Source organism: Pristiophorus japonicus, chromosome 5 (genome assembly GCF_044704955.1).
Source record: "Pristiophorus japonicus isolate sPriJap1 chromosome 5, sPriJap1.hap1, whole genome shotgun sequence".
Taxonomy (NCBI): domain Eukaryota; kingdom Metazoa; phylum Chordata; class Chondrichthyes; family Pristiophoridae; genus Pristiophorus; species Pristiophorus japonicus.
In genome coordinates this window covers 53,718,093-53,741,179 of record NC_091981.1, presented here as the reverse complement: position 1 = coordinate 53,741,179, position 23,087 = coordinate 53,718,093, and positions in this window count along the sequence as shown.

Genomic DNA, 23,087 nt, shown 5'->3' with positions numbered 1-23,087 from the left:
CAATTAAAACAAATTAAACTTTAAAACATATAAAATCAAATTAAAATTTGGTTGCCGGGGGTAATAATGCACTCCAGTCCCTCCGGCGCCCACCTCTCGCGGAAGGCCGCGAGCGTACCGGTGGACACCGCGTGCTCCATCTCCAAGGACACCCTGGCTCGGATGTAAGCGCAGAAGAGAGGCAGGCAGTCAGGCTGAACGACCCCCTCGACCGCCCGCTGCCTGGACCGGCTGATGGCACCCTTGGCCATGCCAAGGAGCAGTCCTACGAGGAGGCCCTCGGACCTACCCGCTCCCCTCTGCACAGGGTGCCCAAAGATCAGGAGTGTGGGATGGAAGTGCAGCCAGAAATTGAGGAGCAGTCCTTTTAAATAATGGAACAGGGGCTGCAACCTCGTGCATACAATAAAAAAATGGAACATGGACTCTTCCAGACTGCAGAAATTGCAGGCGGCCTGGGAGCCTGTGAACCGGCTTAAAAATTTATTGCACGGTACTGCTCCGTGCACCACCCTCCAGGCCAAGTCCCCAATAAATAGTGGGAGGACCCCCGCGTAGAGTGCACTCCATCGGGCACCCCCGCCTCCTCCGGAAGGCAAGATGGTACGCCATGGCGTGTCCGGACGGCAGACGAGGATGGCAAGGTTGAGGGTGTGCAGGAGCAGCCCATACAGGAAACCCCTCCGCGCGGAACTGAAAGGCACGGAGGGGATTTCCCCGAGGCGGCTCAAGTTGTGAGGCGCCGGCTCCCAAGGGAGGTTCCGGGGTTTGGCGCCGATGAGGAATTCCGTCCGGACGGGGGTCAGTTCGGACGGGATCTCCCCACGTGCTTGAGCCTCCTCGATACACCTAACGCAGTCAGGGCCCAGAGCTGTTTTTAGCGACTCGATGGCATCGGCCGCGAGGCGGATGTCGGCTGAATTTAGGCGCATGCCAGCATGTCTGGCGCCATCCAGCCCTCTCCTCCGCCATCGAGCAGGTCCCTGACCCTGGTCACCTCACCAGCCACAGCCCTCTCGACCGACCGCCACCTAAAACCTCGGTCGTGGAGGTATGGATTCCTGAGCAGCGGCTCCTGCAGGACAGCTGCCACTCCAGCCGGTGGAGATCTGCGCTTGGTGGAGACTTTGTTCCAGACCCTGGTGAGTTCCTTGTAAAAGACAGGCAGCCCCTGGACAGCGGTCCTGACGCCCCCCAAGCTCACAAACAGGAGCTGGGTGTCGTAGTTGAGGCTGTACTGATGGCGGAAGAAATACGTCGCCAGCACACACCACCTGGGAGGGGGCTCAACGTAAAGGTATTTCTGCAGGGTCTGAAGACGGAAAATCGCTATCTGGGTGCTGACACACACCAACGACTGACCGCCGCCCCTAAGCGGGAGACTCAAGACCGCCGCAGAGACCCAGTGCTTCCTGTTGTTCCAGAAGAAGTCCACCAGCTTCTTCTGTATCCCAACGTATTCACAAGGTTAAATTATGAGGACAGGTGACAAAAAATCGGCTTGTAATCACTTGAGTATAGAAGATTCAGGGGTGATCTAATTCAGGTTTAAAGATGATTAAATGATTTGATTGGGTAGATTGAGATAAACGATTTCCTCTGGTGGGAGAATCCAAAACAATGGGGCATAACCTTTAAATTAAATTAGAGCTAGGCTGTTCAGGGGTGATATCAGGAAGCACTCTTCACACAAAGGATAGTGGAAATCTGGAACACTCTTCCCTCCCTCCCCCCCAAAAAAAACTCAAGGCTAGGTTAATTGAAAATTTCAAAATGGAGATTTACAGATTTTTGTTAGGTAAGGGTATTAAGGATTATGGAACCAAGGTGGGTGAATGGAGTTAGGATAGAGATCAGCCATGATCTGAGTGAATGGCGGAACAGACTTGAGGGGATAATAACCTACTCCTGTTCCTAAGTTCCTTCCTATGTTCCTTCCTAATTTCCTATGTTCCTATGTACCGCTGCTTTGATGTCTGTTATGATTTTCAGACAAATCTATATACTGGCAGACAGAGCTCCAATCTCAAACAGGCAGGAGCCTCATCAATGAATGCAAATGGTACAAGTTGAGAGGTGGCCACATGAAGTGATAGTTAAAGGGATTCCCAGCTGCTGTCAGGTAAAGCTCAAAGGAAATATTACTGGCAGTCGCTTGTGGGTTTAGCACTTTAATGGACCTGAAATCCTATGTAGTTGCTGCAGTAGATTCTGCATCCGTGTTGTCTGTGGCTCCACAGAGTTGCATCTTTCTAAATGCTAAAGATGCAGCACTTTCCGATGCTAAATACACCTCCCCTTTTATCATCATCATAGGCAGTCCCTCGGAATCAAGGAAGACTTGCTTCCACTCCTAAAGTGAGTTCTTTGGTCCAATACGAGAGCCACAGACTCTGTCACAGGTGGGACAGATAGTCATTGAGGGAAGGGGTGGATGGGACTGGTTTGCTGCACACTCTTTCTGCTGCTTGTGCTTGATTTCTGCATGCTCTCGGCGTTGAGACGCAAGGTGCTCAGCGACCTCTCGGATGCATTTCCTCCACTTAGGACGGTCTTGGGCCAGGGACTCCCAGGTGTCAGTGGGGATGTTGCACTTTATCAGGGAGGCTTTGAGGGTGTCCTTGTAGAGTTTCCGCTACCCACCTTTGGCTCATTTGCCATGAAGGAGCTCCGAGTAGGGGTCCTGGAGTGCTGCTGATGCAGGCCAATGGCAAGGTGGCCGCACAGCCTGATTTCCTGCCTTCAAATTGACGAGCTGCCTATGCGGAGCGTCTTTTGCACTGGCAGCTCACCGATCACATTATAATGAGGGCTGACCACAAAAATCAGTTGGGTCCCATGCCAGCTCGTCTGGGAGGCCACTGGACATGCCCGAATCAGCATCCGCCCATTTGCCATGCATCATCATCATCATCATCATAGGCCGTCCCTCATTGCTTCCACACTCAAAATGAGTTCTCAGGTGACTGAAGAGTCCAATGCAGGACCTACAGTCTCTGTCACAGGTGGAGCAAACGGTGGTTGAAGGAACAGGTGGGTGGGGTGCCTGGGTTGCCACGCATTCCTTCCGCTGTCGACGCTTGTCTTCAGCTTGCTCTCATCGAAGAGACTCGAGATGTTCAGCACCTTCCCGGATGTTTTTCCTCCACATTGGGCAGTCTAGGGCCAGGGATTCCCAGGTGTCAGTGCAGATGTTACATTTTTTAAAGGAGGCTTTGAGGGTGTCCTTGAAGCGTTTTCTCTGCCCACCTGGGGCTCGTTTGCCGTGTCAAAATTCCGAGCAGAGCACTAGTTTTTGGGAGTCTCGTGTCAAGCATGCGGACGATGTGGCCCGTTCGGCGGAGCTGATCGAGCATGGTCAATGCTTCGATGCTGGGGATATTGGCCTGAGCAAGGACACTGACATTAGTGCGCCTATCCTGCCAATGGATTTGCAGGATCTTGCGGAGACAGCGTTGGTGGTACTTCTCCAGTGTTTTGAGGTGCCTGCTGTACATAGTCCATGTCTCTGAGCCATATAGGAGGGCGGGTATCACTACTGCTCTGTCGACCATGAGCTCGGTGCTGGGTTTGAGATCCTGGTCTTCAAACACTCTCTTCCTCTGGCGACCGAAGGCTGCACTGGCACATTGAAGGCAGTGTTGGACCTCGTCGTCGATGTCTGCCCTTGTTGGCAGTAGGCTCCTGAGGTATGGAAAATAGTCCACGTTATCCAAGGCCTCATCGTGGATTTTGATAACCGGGAGGCAGTGCTGTGTGGCAGGGCAGGTTGGTAGAGGACCTTTGTCTTACGGATGTTTAGTGTAAGGCCCATGCTCTCGTATGCCTCGGTGAAGGTGTTGACGATGGCTTGGAGTTTGGCTTCCGAATGTGCGCAGATGCAGGCATCGTCTGCGTACTGTAGTTTGATGATGGAGGATGGGGTGACCTTGGATGTAGCCTGGAGGCGGCGGAGGTTGAACAGATTCCCGTTTGTCCTGTAATTTAGCTCCACTCCAGCGGGGAGCTTGCTGAGGGTGAGATGGAGCATTGCAGCAAGGAAGATCGAGAAGAGCTTTGGTGCGATGCTGCAGCCCTGCTTGACCCCGGTCCGAATGTGGAATGGGTTTGTGGTGGATCTGTTGGTCAGGATCACGGCTTGCATGTCATCGTGGAGCGGCGGAGGAAGGTGACAAATTTTTCAGGGCAGCAGAATCTGAGTAGGACGCTCCATAGTCCCTCACGGTTGACCCTTAGTCGGCGGAATCTGCATTGCGACTCTGGGAAGAGTTCTTGAAGGCAATTCAGGAGGATTCTTGCGATGACTTTCCCGGTGGTCGACAGCAGGGAGATTCCTCTATAGTTACCGCAGTCGGACTTGTCACCTTTCTTGAAGATGGTCACGATTACAGCGTCTCTGAGATCTCCTGGTATGATCACCTCCTTCCAGATAAGAGAGATGAGGTCATGGATCTGCGCCAGTAGTGTTTCTCCGCCATGTTTTAGTGCTTCGGCGGGAATTCCATCTGCTCCTGATGACTTGTTCTTCAGTTGTCAGATGGCCTTTTCAACCTCATGCCGGGCTGGGGTTGTGCTAAGATGGTGGCGGGTGGCATGCTGTGGGATGGAGTTGAGGACACTCAAGTCAAAAACAGAGTCTCGGTTGAGGAGATCCTTGAAATGCTCCTTCCAGTGGGAACTGACTGTTTCTCTGTCCTTGATGAGAACCTCCCCATTCTTGGCCAATAGTGGGTTAGGGCCTTGGGTGCTTAAGCCGTAAGTCATCTTGATTGCGCTGAGGAATCCTCGCACATCGTGGTTGTCAGCTAGCTGCTGGATTTCTTGAGCTTTCACCACCCACCATCTGTTCTTTAGGTCGCAGGTTTTCGTTTGGACCTCGGCCTTCAGATGTCTGTAGAGTTGCTTTCTTGCCCTCGAGTTGTGTTGCTGTTTCAAGTCCAAGAAAGCCTTGTGTTTGCGGCATATTAGCTCCTGGATCTCCTGGTCATTCTCGTCGAACCAGACTTGGTGTTTCCTGGTCGAGTGACCGAACGTCTCTTCGCAGGTGCTGATTATGGAAGCCTTAAGGGTTGACCAGGCATACACCAGAATCGACTTCATGGTGTTTCTAAAAGGTAAGAGTGCTATCACTGAGCCTAGGTGTGGGCCCACTGAGCCTAGGTGTCTGCCCACTTGAGCCTAGATGTCTGCCCACTGAGCCTAGGTGTGCACCCACTGAGCCTAGGTGTCTACCCACTGAGCCTACTTGTCTGCCCACTGAGCCTAGGTATGTGCCCACTGAGCCTAGGTATCGGCCCACTGAGCCTAGGTGTAGGCCCACTGAGCCGAGCTGTCTGCCCACTGAGCCTAGATATCTGCCCACTGAGCCTAGGTATCTGCCCACTGAGCCTACCTGTCTGCCCACTGAGCCTAGGTGTGCACCCACTGAGCCTAGGTGTCTACCCACTGAGCCTACTTGTCTGCCCACTGAGCCTAGTATGTGCCCACTGAGCCTAGGTATCGGCCCACTGAGCCTAGGTGTAGGCCCACTGAGCCGAGCTGTCTGCCCACTGAGCCTAGATATCTGCCCACTGAGCCTAGGTATCTGCCCACTGAGCCTACCTGTCTGCCCACTGAGCCTAGGTATCTGCCCACTGAGCCTAGGTGTCTGATCACTGAGCCTAGATATCTGTCCACTGAGCCTAGTAGTCTGATCACTGAGCCTAGATATCTGTCCACTGAGCCTAGGTAGCTGCCCACTGAGCCTAGGTATCTGCCCACTGAGCCTAGGTGTCTGATCACTGAGCCTAGATATCTGTCCACTGAGCCTAGGTATCTGCCCACTGAGTCTAGGTATCTGCCCACTGAGCCTAGGAGTCTGATCACTGAGCCTAGATATCTGCCCACTGAGCCTAGGTATCTGCCCACTGAGCATAGGAGTCTGCCCACTGAGCCTAGGTATCTGCCCACTGAGCCTAGATATCTGCCCACTGAGCCTAGGAGTCTGCCCACTGAGCCTAGGAGTCTGCCCACTGAGCCTAGGTATCTGCCCACTGAGCCTTGGAGTCTGCCCACTGAGCCTAGGTATCTGCCCACTGAGCCTAGATATCTTCCCATTGAGCCTAGATATCTGCCCACTGAACCTAGGTATCTGTCCACTGAGCCTAGATATCTGCCCACTGAACCTAGGTATCTGCCCACTGAGCCTAGGAGTCTGCCCACTGAGCCTAGGAGTCTGCCCACTGAGCCTAGGTATCTGCCCACACAGCTTGACTGAATGTGATCGGTCTGTCGAGTTTTGCTCTGATTCATTGGTTATGGGAGCACTGGGTTGTTAGGATTGCTTAGTTCTGTCTATAGCCAGCTGCTTTTGGTGTTTAGCATGCAATTAGCCCTGTAGTAGTCTCACTAGGTTGCTGCCTCATTCTAAGGTACGGCTGATGCTGCTCCAACAGACTGCATTGAACTAGGATTGGTGTCCTGGCTTGATGGTAACCAAGGGGTGCGGGTGTGCTAGGCCATGACGTTATAACTCCATGCCTCTCCCCAACTTCTGTCTGAGGCTCAACCAGACTGTTGGCAACCTTGGTGTCATATTTGACCCTGAAATGAGCTTTAGACCACATTTCCGCAGCATAACTAACACCACCTATTTCCGCCTCCGTAACATCACCCGCCCTTGCTTCAGCTCATCCACTGCTGAAGCCCTCATCCAAGCCTTTACAGAAGAAATAGGAGTAGGCCATTTGGCCCCTCGAGCCTGCTCCGCCATTTAATACGATCATGGCTGATCTGATCATGGACGCAGGTCTACTTCCCTGCCTGTTCCCCATAACCCTTATCGGTTAAGAAACTGTCTATCACTGTCTTAAATTTATTCAATTTCCCAGCTTCCACAGCTCTCTGAGGCAGCGAATTCTACAGATTGACAACTCTCTGAGAGAAGAAATTCCTCCTCATCTCAGTTTTAAATGGGTGCCCCCTTATTCTAAGATTATGCCCCCTATTTCTAGTCTCCCCTATCAGTGGAAACATCCTCTCTGCATCCACCTTGTCAAGCCCCCTCATAATCTTACATGTTTCGATAAGATCACCTCTCATTCTTCTGAATTCCAATGAGTAGAGGCCTAATCTACTCAACCTTTCCTCATAAGTCAATCCCCTCATCTCCAGAATCAACCTAGTGAACCTTCTCTGAACTGCTTCCAAAGCAAGTATGTCCTTTCTTAAACATGGAAACCAAAACTGCACGCAGTATTCCAGGTGTGGCCTCACCAATACCCTGTATAACTGTAGCAAGGCTTCCCTGCTTTTATAATCCATCCCCTTTGCTGTAGCTGCATACTAACTTTTGTGTTTCATGCACTAGTTCCCGCTGTACTGCAGCACTTTGCAATTTTTCTCCATTTAAATAATAACTTGCTCTTTGATTTTTTTCTGCCAAAGTGCATAACCTCACACTTTCCAACATTGCACTCCATCTGAAAATTTTTGCCCACTTACTTAGCTTGACTATCGGCTAGATTTTCACCATTTTTTGCATGCTTAATGCCCACTTAACTTCCATTTTGTCCATATATCACCCATTTAGCCACAAAATGGAAACTGACGGGCATTTTTCGGAAACTTATTGCCGAGCATTACTTTCTCCATGTGTGTAACGCCGGGAAAAAATAATACTGCCCATCCACTTTTTTTGGGCGGAACCATCAGAATGGGCAAAATCAACGCCCATAATATTGCCCAGCGTTAGTTTCCACACGGAATTAACGGCGAGATTCAATAATACTGAACACCCACTTTTTTTTGTCGTAAAGATCACATTTTCCGAAACTAACGCCCAGGAGATCAACCAGCGTCACTTTCACCACCTCGCACACATCACCAACAACATCGCTCACCCTAAAAACGCCCGGAAAAAGTGGAACTGTTCTGAACTAAAGCAAGCGGTGCGGGTGCCATTTTTAAAATCACAGGTCACTTCATTCAGAAGGCTGCTTCAACTTCGAGGGAGTTTGGCTTGATTCTGGAGTTCTTCTCGGGTGAAGTGACCATCTCAACAGACATATTTTCAGACTCTGAACTATTGGGGGTTTAATCTAGGTGTATTTTAGTGAGGAAATTATTGCTTCTGATCACTCGCCATTATACTTTGATTGCAATGGGGCCAGCCATTTCTCAACCTGCATCGATTAATACGCAGATGCTGCAGAGTGCAGATGGCTCAATGTGTGATGCACATCATTATGTGCCCAATTTAAGACGTGCAAGAATGAGGAGGAGGGCCAGACCATACACACCCCGCACTTACAGGGAACAGAGGTTTTACCGCGACGTGTCCGAGCACACCTGCCTTCGGAGACTGCGCTTCCACAAGGTGGTGATCAATGAAATATGTGAGCTCATCAGGCCACATATGTAGCCTGCCATCAGGACATTAGTGTCGGTCGAGGTCAAGGTCACCATGGCACTGTCTTTCTACGCGTCCGGTTCCTTTCGGGCCTCTGCGGTTGAGATCTCCCCTCTGTCTCACCATGCCACCCATCGCTGCATTAGACAGGTTATGGAGGCCCTGTGCACGCGAAGGATGGACTTTATCAGCTTCCCCATGACCACGGAGGCTCAGACTGACAGGGCTGGAGCATTCTACCGCATTGCTAAGTTCCCCAGGCTGCTGGGAGCAATACAGTGCACTCACATCGCCATGCGGGCATCTTCTCAGGATCCAGAGCTTTTTCGTAACAGAAAAGGATTTCACTCCCTGAAGGTCCAATTAGTTGTCGACCACAACCAGATCATAATGGCAGTGAATACCAAATGTCCGGGCAGCTTCGAAGAGGCTCACATCCTGCGTGAGAGCGCTGTCTCTGACATCTTTAAGAGTCAGCCACAAGGACAATGCTGGATGCTTGGTGATAACCGATATGGCCGAGCCACCTGGCTGATGACCCCCCTGCATTACACTCACACCGAGGCCGAGAAGCGATACATTCAGAGCCACAGAGACACACTCAATGTGGTTCAGAAAATAATAACTGTGCTTAAGCAGCATTTCAGATGCCTGGACCACTCAGGAGGGGAGCTACAAAACAACCCTGAGCAAGTAGCTAAATTCGTGGCCTTGTGCTCCATGCTGCACAACCTGGCTATCAGGAGGGGAGAAGAATTGCCAGAAGGCACGGATGCTCCAGCTCAGGAGAGAGAGGAAAAGGATGACGAGGGGCTGGATGCTGACCTAGGGCCAGACAATCAGGCTGGCTATGCAACCATGCCCACGGCCCCTTCCAGACCACAGGAAAGGGCCTGTAGTGGCTACATAGCTGCAAAACTCTTACTTGAGGAGCTGATATCTGAACGATTTACCTGAAAGAACGTTGCTGTGAGTGACAACACTGACACACTGCTGTGTGTGTGCAGTTCAGACATCAATGGTGCCCATCACCTTGGTTCCAGTTAAAGTTTACGTTGATTGAAGTTAAATTTTATTTAACCCTTTCATGTTAAGGAATCACCAGTGTGTGCTGGTCCAGCTATCTGAGACAATGCGCAACAAGGTTATGTTCAATAAAACATTTTTTATACCAACATTGGTCTGAAATCATAAGTATCACAGGCAAAAACACCCAACCCCCGGCCACACCACACTTTTTCCACCATTGACAGCAATCAAATGTTCAACATGTCCAGTAACACAGAATACAAATGCAAAGCAGGAGGGTGGTCCCTTCCCCCCATACATTACAACAAATTGCATACACCCAGATGGAGATATAACACAGCCATCACCTGCGCACATGCACCTCACTTTCCTTCCCCCTCTCCTCCCCACCTCTACCCCTTCCCCTCCTCGCTCCACGGCGCCTGGCAGAAGAGCTCCTCAGGCGGTGCCTCATTGGGGGGGGATGAAGGCAGAGGCGGTGGTTGCACGGGCACGGGAGTGGGGACTGCCGAGGGGGGAATATCCTCTGATGCAGAAGCAGGATCTTGGTCCTGCCTCTCATCTGTCATTCGCAGTGGTAGTGTGGAACCTAGAGGAAGAGTGCCGTGCTCCGGGACTTCTGGGAGGCCTGTGCCAGCAGTGTTCCTGGCTATTGCCTCCAGGGCCTCTGCCATCCTTGGAACGTACTTAGTCATGGTGGCCAGCTGTTGGGATATGCCTCCCAATGCTTCGAGGAGCTGGTCACCAATGTCGACAGTCCTCCTGGACAACTGTACCATCTCTCCGCTCTCATGTGGTGCTCGGGAACTCGACTTGCCGAGTCCACGAAACCTCTGCTTGGGGCCGGTACCGCCAGAGTGGAAGCGGGAGTGACCAGAGGAGCATTAGATGGCCTTGGGGTGGGATGGCTTCTGGAATGTGGTGATGCAGGTTCCTCGAAGTCCGCGCTCTCATCCGTAGAGAACAGACCCAGCGGATTGACGGGCGAGAATCGGAGCTCCTCAGCAGATGTAGGATCGTCCGACGAGTCCGGCCCCACGACCCCGCCTTCTGGCCTCTGTGGTCTTACCTGGGGCCGCGCTGCTGGCTGAGCTGCAAAACACAAATGAGGTTATTAGAGGAGAAGAGGAGAAGGGGGTGCTAAGATCACAAGGTGAGTCCAGTGCTACACACAGCATATGCACGACAAAAGCACCACCGCTATCAAGATCATCACAGACATCACATTTCATGACCATCAACACATTTGCATTGCACTGATTTTCATTAGGCCATCATTATTTCTAGGACAATTTTAGAAATCATCTATCATATATGATTGTTTGGATACGAGTGCGTATGGCATATATTGACTTTATATCACGCAATGGTGTCAACTTTACTCACGTCGCTTCACTTCAGGGTCTGCAGATGCATCCGTGGCTGTCCGGATGTGCTTCCCCATGAGCGTGAGCACCCGCTCCTCGATGTCAGTGATGTCGCTGATGACTGGTGGCCCCCCACCTGTTCGCCTTTGCATGGACCTCATCGTCGAGAGCTTCTTCTGTAAAAGGTGACAGGACGACATGGCATGAGACCATTGCGAGATATCATTGCTAGGTACTGTCACAGAGACTGATAGAATACATAACCACTAAAAGTGAAAGACCTCACATTTGCTGATGTTCACTCATGACTTTTATAAATCAAATTATATGAATACATGAGTACATGTAAATAAATGTAATACTCTTGTGGATCCCACAAGGCCGTTCCATCATTTGCGGCATTGGTTGCCCTCACGCACCTCGTTGGTCGCCGACGAGCCCACCTCTGCTATCTCGGTCCATATCTTCTGGTAGTACTTTGGGATAGGCTTCCCACGACCTCCCTGGTTAAAATCATCCCCAGCGTAACTCGACCTCCTGCAGGAGGGAGGCATTTGCCTCGTCCGAGAACCTCCTCGCTCTTTTGCGCCCTCTAATATGCTCCTCTCCCAGCTCACTGCTCTCGCCGGCGTCAGTCTCCACAGCGTGCTGTGTCACCTCCTCCTCTCCCTCCGTTATAGGCCAAATTCGGGCAAATATGTGGCTGGTAACAGCTAATTTTTGTTTCCCTATTTGCTCTAAAGCTCTAAACTCTCCCTTCTTCCTCCCAAAGCAGCCATACCACACCTACACACGACTTCAATCCCTCTCAGCTTCCTCTCTGTCTCCTCTTCTGCGCATGTCATGATGACCTTTGACCTCCTGAATTACAGGAATCGAGCGTTGCCATGCCGTTGCTAAGGACGATGACACTTTACGGCAGAAGGTCAAAGATTTAACGCTACCGCCCATTTCACAATCGCTTGAGGTATTGCCAAATTTCAAAAATGGAGACTAGGTGCTTTAAGAATGGGCGAAAAGCTGGCGATTTGAAAACCCATTTTTACCGCCCACGCCGGAAATAACACCCATTTTTGGGTGATCTGCACAAAAGTGTAAAATCTAGCCCCATGTCCTTTTGCAGGTTTTTTGTGTCCTCCTCACACATTGCTTTGCCTCCCATCTCTGTATTGTCAGCAAACTTGGCTCTGTTACACTTGGTCCCTTCGTCCAAGTTGTTAATATAGATTGTAAATAGTTGGGGTCCCAGCACTGATCCCTGCGGCAACCCACGAGTTACTGATTGCCAACCCGAGGATGAACCATTTATCCCGACTCTCTGTTTTCTGTTAGTTAGCCAATCCTCTATTCATGCTAATATATCATCCCCAACCCCGTGAGTTTTATCTTGTGCAGTAACTTTTTATGTGGCACCTTGTCAAATACCTTCTGGAAATCCAAATACACCACATCCACTGGTTCCCCTTTATCCACCCTGGTCATTACATCCTCAAAGAATTCCAGCAAATTTGTCAAACATGACTTCCCCTTCATAAATCCATGCTGACTCTGCCTGACTGAATCATGCTTTTCCAAATGTCCTGCTACTGCTTTTTTAATAATGGACTCCAACATTTTCCCAAGCACAAATGTTAGGCTAACTGTCTATAGTTTCCTGCTTTTTTGTCTGCCTCCTTTTTTAAATAGGGGCATTCCATTTGCAGTTTTCCAATCTGCTGGGACCTCTCCAGAATCCGTGGAATTTTGGTAAATTACAACCAATGCATCCACCATCTTTGCTGTTACTTCTCTTAAGACCCAAGAATGCAAGTCATCAGGTCCAGGGGATTTATCTGCCTTTAGTCCCATTATCTTACTGAGTACCACCTCCTTAGAGATTGTGATTGTGTTCCTCCCCCCCACCCCCATATTCCCCCCCCCCCCTCCACCGCTATAGCCTCTTGACTATCCACTGTTGGGATATTGTTATCTCCATGTTCCCCATCACTAATTCCCCGGTCTCGTCCTCTAAGGGACCAACATTTACTTTAACCACACTTTTCCTTTTTGTATACCTGCAGAAACTCTTGTTATCTGTTTTTATATTTTGTGCTAGTTTACTTTCATAATCTATCTTCCCTTTTCTTAATCATTTTTTTGGTCATTCTTTGCTGGCTTTTAAAAGCTTCCCAATCTTCTGTCCTCCCACTAGTTTTGGCCACTTTGTGTGCCCTTGTTTTTAATTGGATACCATCCTTTGTTTCTTTAGTTAGCCACGGATGATTATCTGTTCTTTTACACTTTTTCCTCCTCACTGGAATATATTTTTCTTGAGAGTTATGAAATAGCTCCTTGAAAGTATGCCACTGTTCATCAACTGTCCTACACTTTACACTTTAATCTATTTTCCCAGTCCATTTTAGCCAACTCTGCCCTCATACCTTTTAGTCTCCTTTATTTAAGCTGAGTACACTGGTTTGAGATCCAACTTTCTCACCCTCCATCTGAATTTGAAATTCAACCATGCTATGATCACTCATTCCAAGGGGATCCTTTACTCGGAGATTGTTTATTAATCCTGTCTCAGTACACAGGACCAGATCTAAGATAGCCTGCCCCCTTCCGTTACATACTGCTCAAGGAACCCGTCCCTTATGCACTCTATGAACTCTTCCTCAAGGCTACCCTGACCAATTTGATTTGTCCAATCAATATGGAGGTTAAAATCACCTATGATTATAGCTGTTCCCTTTTTACGAGTCCCCTTTGTTACCTCTAGACTTGACTATTCCAATGCACTCCTGGCTGGCCTTCCACATTCTACCTTACGTAAACAAGAGGTGATCCAAAACTTGGCAGCATGTTTCCTAACACGCACCAAGTCCCACTCACTCATCACCCCTGTGCTTGCTGACCTACATTGGCTTCCAGTCAAGCAATGCCTCGATTTCAAAATTCTCATCCTTTTTTTCAAATCACTCCATTGCCTTGTCCCTCCCTATCTCTGTTATCTACTCCAGTTCCACAATCCCCAGAGATGTCTACGCTCTTCTAATTCTGCCCACCTGAGCAGAATCCCTGATTATAATCGCTCAACCATTGGTGGCCGTGCTTTCAGGCCTAGGCCTGAAGCTCTGGAACTCCCTGCCTAAACCTCTCCACCTCGCTACCTCTCTTTCCTCCTTCAAGACCCACTTTGTAACATACCTCTTTGAGCAAGCTTTTGGTCACCTGCGCTAATTTCTACTTATGCAGCTCGGTATCAAATTTTTATCTCGTAATAGTCCTGTGAAGCGCCTTGGGATGTTTCACCACGTTAAAGGCGCTATTGTTGTTATTGTTGTTGTTGTTGTTATAAATTATGGTGGTATACAATTCTGCTGCTGCCTTATGGATACCATGTATTGGATGAGTTGGTAATTAGAGAGCATGGGCCGAAATTGTCCCTTTCCATAAGGCCTGTTACCACCGCAAATCAGTAGCCACGCTGTGAAGTGGAGTGGCTACCGACCTTTGGTGGAAATGCCGCTGATAGCCCAATTTTTCCCGAGTTTTCCCGGTGGTGACCCGATCCCTCCCTTACCGCTCCACTGCTGCCGATCCGTGGTATGCATGTCATCACCGTGCGCACCGCCGATCTAACCCCCCAATCTCCGAAAATCTTCAGCTCGCCTGACAGTGCCAAAGCAAGCTTTCCCGGTGGTCTAGTGAGGCTGTGGTCTTCTACAGTGGTGGTGCAGCTTCCCTTAAAGGTGAGGGTCTACTGCTGCTGCCGCCATGTTGTTTTTTTTGTCGGCCGACTGCCAGGTTGGCCCAACAAATATGCACCCGGGTTCGGTCGGGCTGCCAACAGACAGCCTGGCACCCCCTCTGGCCCGGCCGAGACCCTCCCTGGTGGCCTAGTAGCCCGATGTTTTAAGAGTGCGGAGGCTCTCCCCTTTAAATCACGCCGCTGACTCCGCACCCGCCCCCAACTTCTGCCCCTCAGTTGCTGTCACTGCCGCATTTTTACCCCTCAGATGTAGTCACCACCCCCATTATGACCAACTTCCTGATCAAAACAAAAAAAAGACAAAGAGCCCAATTTCGCGAAAGAATCGACCTGAACCACAGCTGCGGTAAAAACCACTGAAACAGGGGCAGTTTCAGGCGGTGGGGCAATTTGAACCCCATACATTTAGGATTATCACCAAAAGGGGACATATTTTCATTATGAGGGTTGTTAAGACAGGAAAGATCTGACTAGAAACAGTGGTAAAAGCAGAATCCATATTAGCTTTTAAAAAGGAAGTGCATAAATATTTGTAAAAGATGAATTATAAAAGCTATAGGGAAAGGGCAGTGGAATAGCACTAAATGAATAGATCTTTCAGATATCTGGCACAGCCATAATGAGCTAAATGGCCATCTTTCGTGCTATAAAATTGTATTATTTTAGGTGTATTCAGTGTGTTTTTCCCTGGCACTTCCCCTTTATGACAATGTATGGTCCATGTCTTCTACTTCCTAATTATGTGGTTCCAGTGGGAAGAGGAATTGAGGTGGCTGGGCTTTAATGCTATATCACACATCTGCAGAGGCAGCAGTACTGAGCTGGGAGCAACTCAATACAGGCAGAATTTGAAAGAGTGACGTAAGAGTAAAAAACCTAAAGTGATGTCAGCACAAGGAAAGCAGCTGATTGGTGAGTAGCTGGTGAGTGATTTTTAAGTTCTAAGTTTATTTCCGCTAAGTTAGTTAATAGTCTATTAAATAGAGACATGGCAGGGCACCTCAGTCCCGTGGAATGCACATTTTGTGCCATGTGGGAAATCCAGGATGTTCCCAGTGTCCGGGACAACCACATGAGCAGGAAGTGACATTAGCTGGAGGAGGTAGGTGGCGTCACTGCGATGCATCAGTGAGGCTGAGAGCTACGTGGGCAGCATGTTTCAGGAGGTGGTCACCCCACAGCTTAAGAGATTGCAGGCAGAGAGGGAATGAGTGACGACCAGAAAGAAAAGGAGGACCAGGCAGGTAGTGCAGGAGTCCCCTGAGTGCATCTTGCTCTCCAACCAGTATTCAATACTGGTGAGCGCGATGGTTCTTCTGGGGAGTACAGCCAGACCCAAGTCCATGGCACCACAGGGGGGAGGAGGGAGATTGAGAAAACAATAGTGATAGGGAATTCAATAGTCAGGGGAGCAGACAGGCATTTCTGCGGCTGCAGAAGTGATTCCAGGATGGTATGTTGCCTCCCTGGTGCCAGGGTCAAGGATGTCACTGAGTGGCTGGAGAACATTCTAAAGGGGGAGGACAAACAGCCAGAGGTCATGGTCCATATCGGTATCACTGACATAGGTAGAAAGAGGGATGAGGTCCTGCAGGCAGATTTTAGGGAGCTAGGAAGGAGATTAAAAAGCAGGACCTCAAAGGTTGTAATCTCCGGCTTAGTACCAGTGCCATGCGTGAGTATAGAAATAGAATGAATACGTGGCTGGAAAGATGGTGCAGAAGGGAGGGCTTTAGATTCTTGGGCAACTGGACCTGTACAGGCTGGACAGGTTGCACCTCAACAGAGCCAGAACCAATATCCTCACGGCGGAGGGATGGCGGGGGTGGGGGTAGTGGGGCGTTTGCGAGTGTTGTTGGGGAGCTTTTAAATTAATTTGTCAGGGGGTTGGGCACCAGGATATAGCATTAGAAAGGAGAAGCATGGTGCACAAAAGAGTGGGAGATACACATAGCACCAGAGTAAGAGATAGTAAGCGAATAAGTGGGGTCAGACTAAGGGAAAATACAAGAACGTCCAAGATAGGTTTACTGTGTATGTATGTAAATGCATGAAGCATGATTAATAAGGTCAGTGAGTTGCAGGGACAAATAGCCACATAGAAATGTTGTGGCGATAACGGAGACCTGGCTCAAAAAAGGCAGGATTGGTACTAAATATTCCTGGATATAAGGTGTTCAGGAAAGATAGGGGAGGAAAGAAAGTAGATGGGATGGTAGTATTGATTAAGGAGAATATCACTGTGCTGGAGAGAGAGGATGTCCTGGAGGGGTCAAGGACAGAATCTATTTGGTTAGAGTTAAGAAACAATGAAGGTGCTAGTACACCTCTAGGTGTATTCTATAAGTCACCTACTAGTGGGAAGGATATAGAGGAGCAAATTTCCAGGGGGAATTACAGAGAGGTGCAAAAACTATAGTGATAATGAGGAATTTCAACTATCCTCATATAGACTGGGAAGGTAATAGTGTAAAGGGCAGAGAGGGGGAAGAATTTCTGAAGTGTGTTCAGGAGAACTTTCTTGATCAGTATGTTTCTGGCCCAATGAGGAAGGAGGCATTGCTGGATCTGGTTCTGGGGAATGAGGTGGGTCAGATGGATCAAGTTTCAGTAGGGGAACATTTAGGGAACAGTAACTATAGTACCATGAGGTTTAGGTTAGCTATGGAAAAGGATAAAGAGCAATCTAAAGTCAAAATACTTAACTAGAAGAGAGCCAATTTCAGTGGGTTGAGAACAGAGCTGGCCCAGGTAAATTGGAATCAAAGATTGGCAGGCTTAACTGTAATCAAACAATGGGCTGCCTTCGATGGTATGAGACATGAATTGGCTATGATAGACTTGCAAATGATACTTAAAGGGTTGACGGTGGATAGGCAATGGCAAACATTTAAAGATCACATGGATGAACTTCAACAATTGTACATCCCTGTCTGGCGTAAAAATAAAACGGGGAAGGTGGCTCAACCGTGGCTAACAAGGGAAATTAGTGATAGTGTTAAAACCAAGGAAGAGGCATATAAATTGTCCAGAAAAAGCAGCAAACCTGAGGACTGAGAGAAATTTAGAATTCAGTAGAGGAGGACAAAGGGTTTAATTAGGAGGGGGAAAATAGAGTATGAGAGGAAGCTTGCAGGGAACATAAAAACTGACTGCAAAAGCTTCTATAGATATGTGAAGAGAAAAAGATTAGTGAAGACAAATGTAGGTCCCTTGCAGTTGTAATCAGGTGAATTTATAATGGGGAACAAAGAAATGGCAGACCAATTGAACAAATACTTTGGTTCTGTCTTAACTAAGGAAGACACAAATAACCTTCCGGAAATACTAGGGGACCGAGGGTCTTGTGAGAAGGAGGAACTGAAGGAAATCCTTAGTAGTCAGCAAATTGTGTTGGGGAAATTGATGGGATTGAAGGCCGATAAATCCCCAGGGCCTGACAGTCTGCATCCCAGAGTACTTAAGGAAGTGGCCCTAGAAATAGTGGATGCATGTTGGTCATTTTCCAACATTCTATAGATTCTGGATCAGTTCCAGAGTTGTTGAGGCCAGTTCGTTAGATATATTCAAAAGGGAGTTAGATGTGGCCCTTACGGCTAAAGAGATCAAGGGGTATGGAAAGAAAGCAGGAATGGGGTACTGAAGTTGCATGATCAGCCATGATCATATTGAATGGTGGTGTAGGCTCAAAGGGCTGAATGGCCTACTCCTGCACCTATTTTCTATGTTTCTATATTTAAAGAGGAGATGGTTCTGGTACAGTCAAGGTACGAGTGGGAACGCTAGGGTAGGTAACAATTGAGATAGGGCAACCAAAGCCAGAGCTCCCTGGATGATGAAAGAGATAGTGAGATAAAGCAGAAAAGAGGGGTGTATGACAGATGTCAGGTTGAGAATACAAGTGAGAATCAGGCTGAATACAGAAAGTTCAGAGGGGAAGTGAAAAATGATATAAGAGGGACAAACAGAGAATATAAGAATAGATTGGCAATTAACATAAAAGCTAATCTAATCCAAAAGCCTTCTATAGGCATATAAATAGTCAACGGGTAGTAGTAGGAGGGGTGGGCCAATTAGGGACCAAAATAGAGACCTACGCATGGAGGCAGAGGGCATGGCTGAGGTACTAAATCAGTACTTTGCATCTGTCTTCACCAAGGAAGAAGATGCTGCCAAAGTCACCGTGAAAGACAAAGTAGCTGAGATATTTTGATGTGATAAAAATTGATAAAGATGATGTACTGGCTGTATTTAAAGTAGATAAGTCACAAGGATCGGATGGGATGCATCCTAGGATGCTGAGGGAGGTAAAGGTGGAAATTGCGGAGATACTGGCCATAATATTCCAATCCTTCTTGGATACAGGGCTGGTGCCAGAGGACTGGAGAATTGCAAATTTTACACCCTTGTTCAAAAAAGGGTGTAAAGATAAACCCAGCAACTACAAGCCTGTCATTTAACCTCAGTGGTGGGAAAGCTTTTAGAAACGATAATCCGGGACAAAATTAACAGTTACTTGAACAAGTGTGGATTAATTAAGGGAAGCCAGCACGGATTTGTTAAAGGTAAGTTGTGTTTAAGAGTGTTGATGAGGGTAATGCAGTTGATGTGACGCACATGGGGCTAGAGTTTCCTCTCAAATCGCCCATTTACCGTCCGGTTACCGCCCAGAAATAAAAGTTTTGTCGAAAAAAACATTTACCGCCCAGGTACTGCCCGCCGATAAATTCCACAGTCATTACCTCCGGGCGGTATTCGATTCTGTCCGCCCATATATTACCATCCAAATACCGCCCAAAATGGAAGTTTCATCGTTAAGATCCGTTTACCACCGGACCTTAATACCGTCCTGAAAAAGCAGGTCTTACTGGATCTTAAGAGGGTAGTATGGACACAGATCTGACAGGTTTGTTTGATATTACACAAATCTTTTTAGTTCTCCACAGTTTGATGTATTTTTAATGGATTGTAGTATTTTCTAGTGTTAGGCAATAATATAAATGGTTTAATAAAGCCTTATTTACTCCTTTAGTCCATCTCACTCATTAGTCTCACTCACATTAGTCTCACTCACCCCCCCCCAGTCTCTGTTACCCCTCCCATTCTCTCTCCCCCACCGACCCCGTCTCCCCCCCATTCTCTCCTCCCGCTAGTCTCTCTCACCCTCACCCCCACCCCCGTCTCTCTCTCCCCCAGTCTCTCCTCCCCCCAGTCTCTCTCACCCCCCAGTCCCTCTCAGCCCCCCAGTCCCTTCCCCCCCAGTCTATCTCACCTCCCAGTCTGTCTCACCTCCTACAGTGATCTCACCACCCCCGACAGCGATCTCTCCTCCCTCACCCACAACGATCTCACCCTCCCCCCCCACAGCGATCTCACTCTCTTCCCCCCATCCCCCACAGCGATCTCACTGTCTCCCCCCAACAACCTCTCTGCCCCCCCATAGTGATCTCACTCTCTTCTCTCCCCACAACAGCGATCTCACTCTCCCCCTCCACCCCACAGCGACCTCGCTCTCCCCCCTCCCCCCCACAGCGATTTCACTTCCCCCCCACCACAATAATCTCACTCTCTTCCCCCCACCCCCCACAGCGATCTCACTGTCTCCTCCCAACAACCTCTCTGCCCCGTCCCACAGCGATCTCACTCTCTTCCCTCCCCGCTACAGCGATCTCACTCTCCCCCCTCCCCCCCACAGCGATCTCATGTCCCCGTCCCCCCACAGTGATCTCACTCTCCCCCCCACCCCACAGCGATCTCTTCCCACCTCCCCCCACAGTGATATCACTCTCCCCCCCACCCCACAGCGATCTCTTCCTACCTCCCCCCACAGTGATATCACTCTCCCCCCCACCCCACAGTGATCTCTTCCCCCCTCCCCCCACGTGATCTCACTTTCCTCCCCCCCCACACAGCGATCTCACTCTCTGCCCCCCACCCCACAGTGATCTCTCCCCCCCACCCCACAGCGATCTCTTCCCCCCTCCCCCCACAGTGATATCACTCTCCTGCCCACCCCACAGCGATCTCTTCCCCCCTCCCCCACAGTGATCTCACTTTCCTCCCCCCCCCCCACACAGCGATCTCATTCTCTCCCCCCCCACCCCACAGTGACCTCTCCCCCCCACCCCACAGCGATCTCTTCCCCCCTCCCCCCACAGTGATCTCACTTTCCTCCCCCCCCCACACAGCGATCTCACTCTCTCCCCCCCCACCCCACAGTGATCTCTCCCCCCCACCCCACAGCGATCTCTTCCCCCCTCCCCCCACAGTGATCTCACTTTCCTCCCCCCCCACACAGTGATCTCACTCTCTCCCCCCCACCCCACAGTGATCTCTACCCCCCCCCCCCACCCACGGTGATCTCACTTTCCTCCCCCCCACCCCCACACAGTGATCTCACTCTCTCCCCCCCCACCCCACAGCGATCTCTTCGCCCCTCCCCCCACAGCGATCTCACTCTCTCCCCCCCACCCCACAGTGATCTCTACCCCCCCCACCCACGGTGATCTCACTTTCCTCCCCCCCACCCCCACACAGTGATCTCACTCTCCTCACTCTCCCCCCACAGAGATCTCATGTCCCCCTCCACACAGTGATCTCACTCTCCCCCCCACCCCACAGCGATTTCTCCCCCCCCCACAGCAATCTCACGTTCCCCCCCCCCTCCCCCTCCCCCACACAGTGATCTCAGGCCGGCAGTCTCTGGCCTCTTGTCAGTGGCTCTCGAGGGGGGCGAAGCTTGACAGCCGCACGCACATGCGCTCAACTTGGGAGCCGAAGATTCTCGAGTCGATAACCCTTCTCTGCCGCACACTGCCCGCTCCACTTCGCTCCTGCACCGCTTCGCCGCTGCCGACATGGAGAACCTGAAAACCCCGGGAGCGTGCACCAGCAGCATTCCGACGATTGAAAAAGATGCAACCGCCAGAACACCGCTAAGGATCGGGCGGGGGCGATTTAAAAGGAAAATCCAGCCAATCGCATTTGAGAAAGTACCACATAATAGGTGTTAAGAATGGAGAAAGAGTCAGACTGAACACTGTGAGCTCAAAGTAAAGTGTGACCGTAGTCTTTTAGTGCAGGTCTCCAAAGTGCCTCTCCAACCTGTGAGGCCTCCTTAAATACCTGTGCTCCCAAGGGATTATGGGTTTCCTTGGGACTCCAGGGGATGAGCTCTCTGGTGGCTATACAGAGTAAATACAAGTTTACATATATAACAACATTCCCCCCCACCCCCCCCCCCCCAAGTCAATAGTGTAACTATTTACAATGTGAGTCGATCTATGTTTTTTTTTCTATGTTTTTTTCTATGATCTGGGGCCCTTCTTGCACAGTTTGATCGTCTTGGTGTGAAAGCTGGTGTTGTTGAATCATTTGTTGGGCCCTCGCTGGGCTGCTGTGCAGCTGGCCTTGCTGGGCTGCCTGGTGTGTTGGGCCCTACAGGGCTGCTGTGGATGATGGGTTCTGCTTTGTGGTCAACCGTGGTGTCGGTTGCCACTGGTGTGTATGTTGGGGGATCAAAAAAGGTAGGGTCCAAGGTGGGTTGCTCAGGATAGTGCGTGAATCTGAGTTTGATTTGGTCCAAGTGTTTCCGGTGAATGAGTCTATTTGAAAGCTTGACCTGAAACACACTGCTCCCCTCTTTGCCCACGACAGTGTTGGGAAACCACTTGGGACCTTGTCCATAATTCAATACAAATGCAGGATCATTGATTTCAATCTCGCGTGACACATTTGCGCTATCATGGTATGTACTTTGTTGAAGCCGCCTGCTCTCTACTTGTTCATGTAGATCAGGGTGAACTAACGAGAGGCTTGTCTTAAGTGCTCTTTTCATGAGCAGTTCAGCAGGTGGGATCCCAGTGAGTGAGTGGGGTCTCGTGCGGTAGCTAAGCAGGACTCAGGATAGGCGACTCTGCAGTGAGCCTTCCGTTACCCTCTTCAAGCCCTGCTTGATGGTTTGCACTGCTCTCTCTGCCTGACCATTGGACGCTGGTTTACACGGAGCAGATGTGCCATGTTTGATCCCGTTATGGGTCATGAATTCTTTGAACTCAGCACTGGTAAAACATGGCCCGTTGTTGCTCACCAGAACATCGGGTAAGCTGTGTGTGGCAAACGCAGGCTTCAGTAGTGGCAGCGGACATGCTAGCCGACATTATCTCACATTCAATCCACTTGGAGTACGCATCTACAACCACAAGGAACATTTTACCCAAGAATTGGCCTGCATAGTTGACGTGTAGCCAAGACCACGGTTTGGAGGGCCAAGACCATAAATTTAGCGGCACCTCCCTGGGTACATTGCTTAACTACGAGCATGTATTACATCTGTGAACGCAGGTCTCTGAAGTCCGCATCAATACCGGGCCACCACACGTGGGATCTGGCTATCGCTTTCATCATTACGATGCCTGGGTGGAAACTGTGGAAGTCATTGATGAAGGTGACTCTGCCCTTCTTGGGAACCACTACTCGATTGCCCCACAGAAGGCAGTCTGCCTGATTAGACATTTCATCCTTGCGCCGCTGGAACAGCTTTATCTCTTCC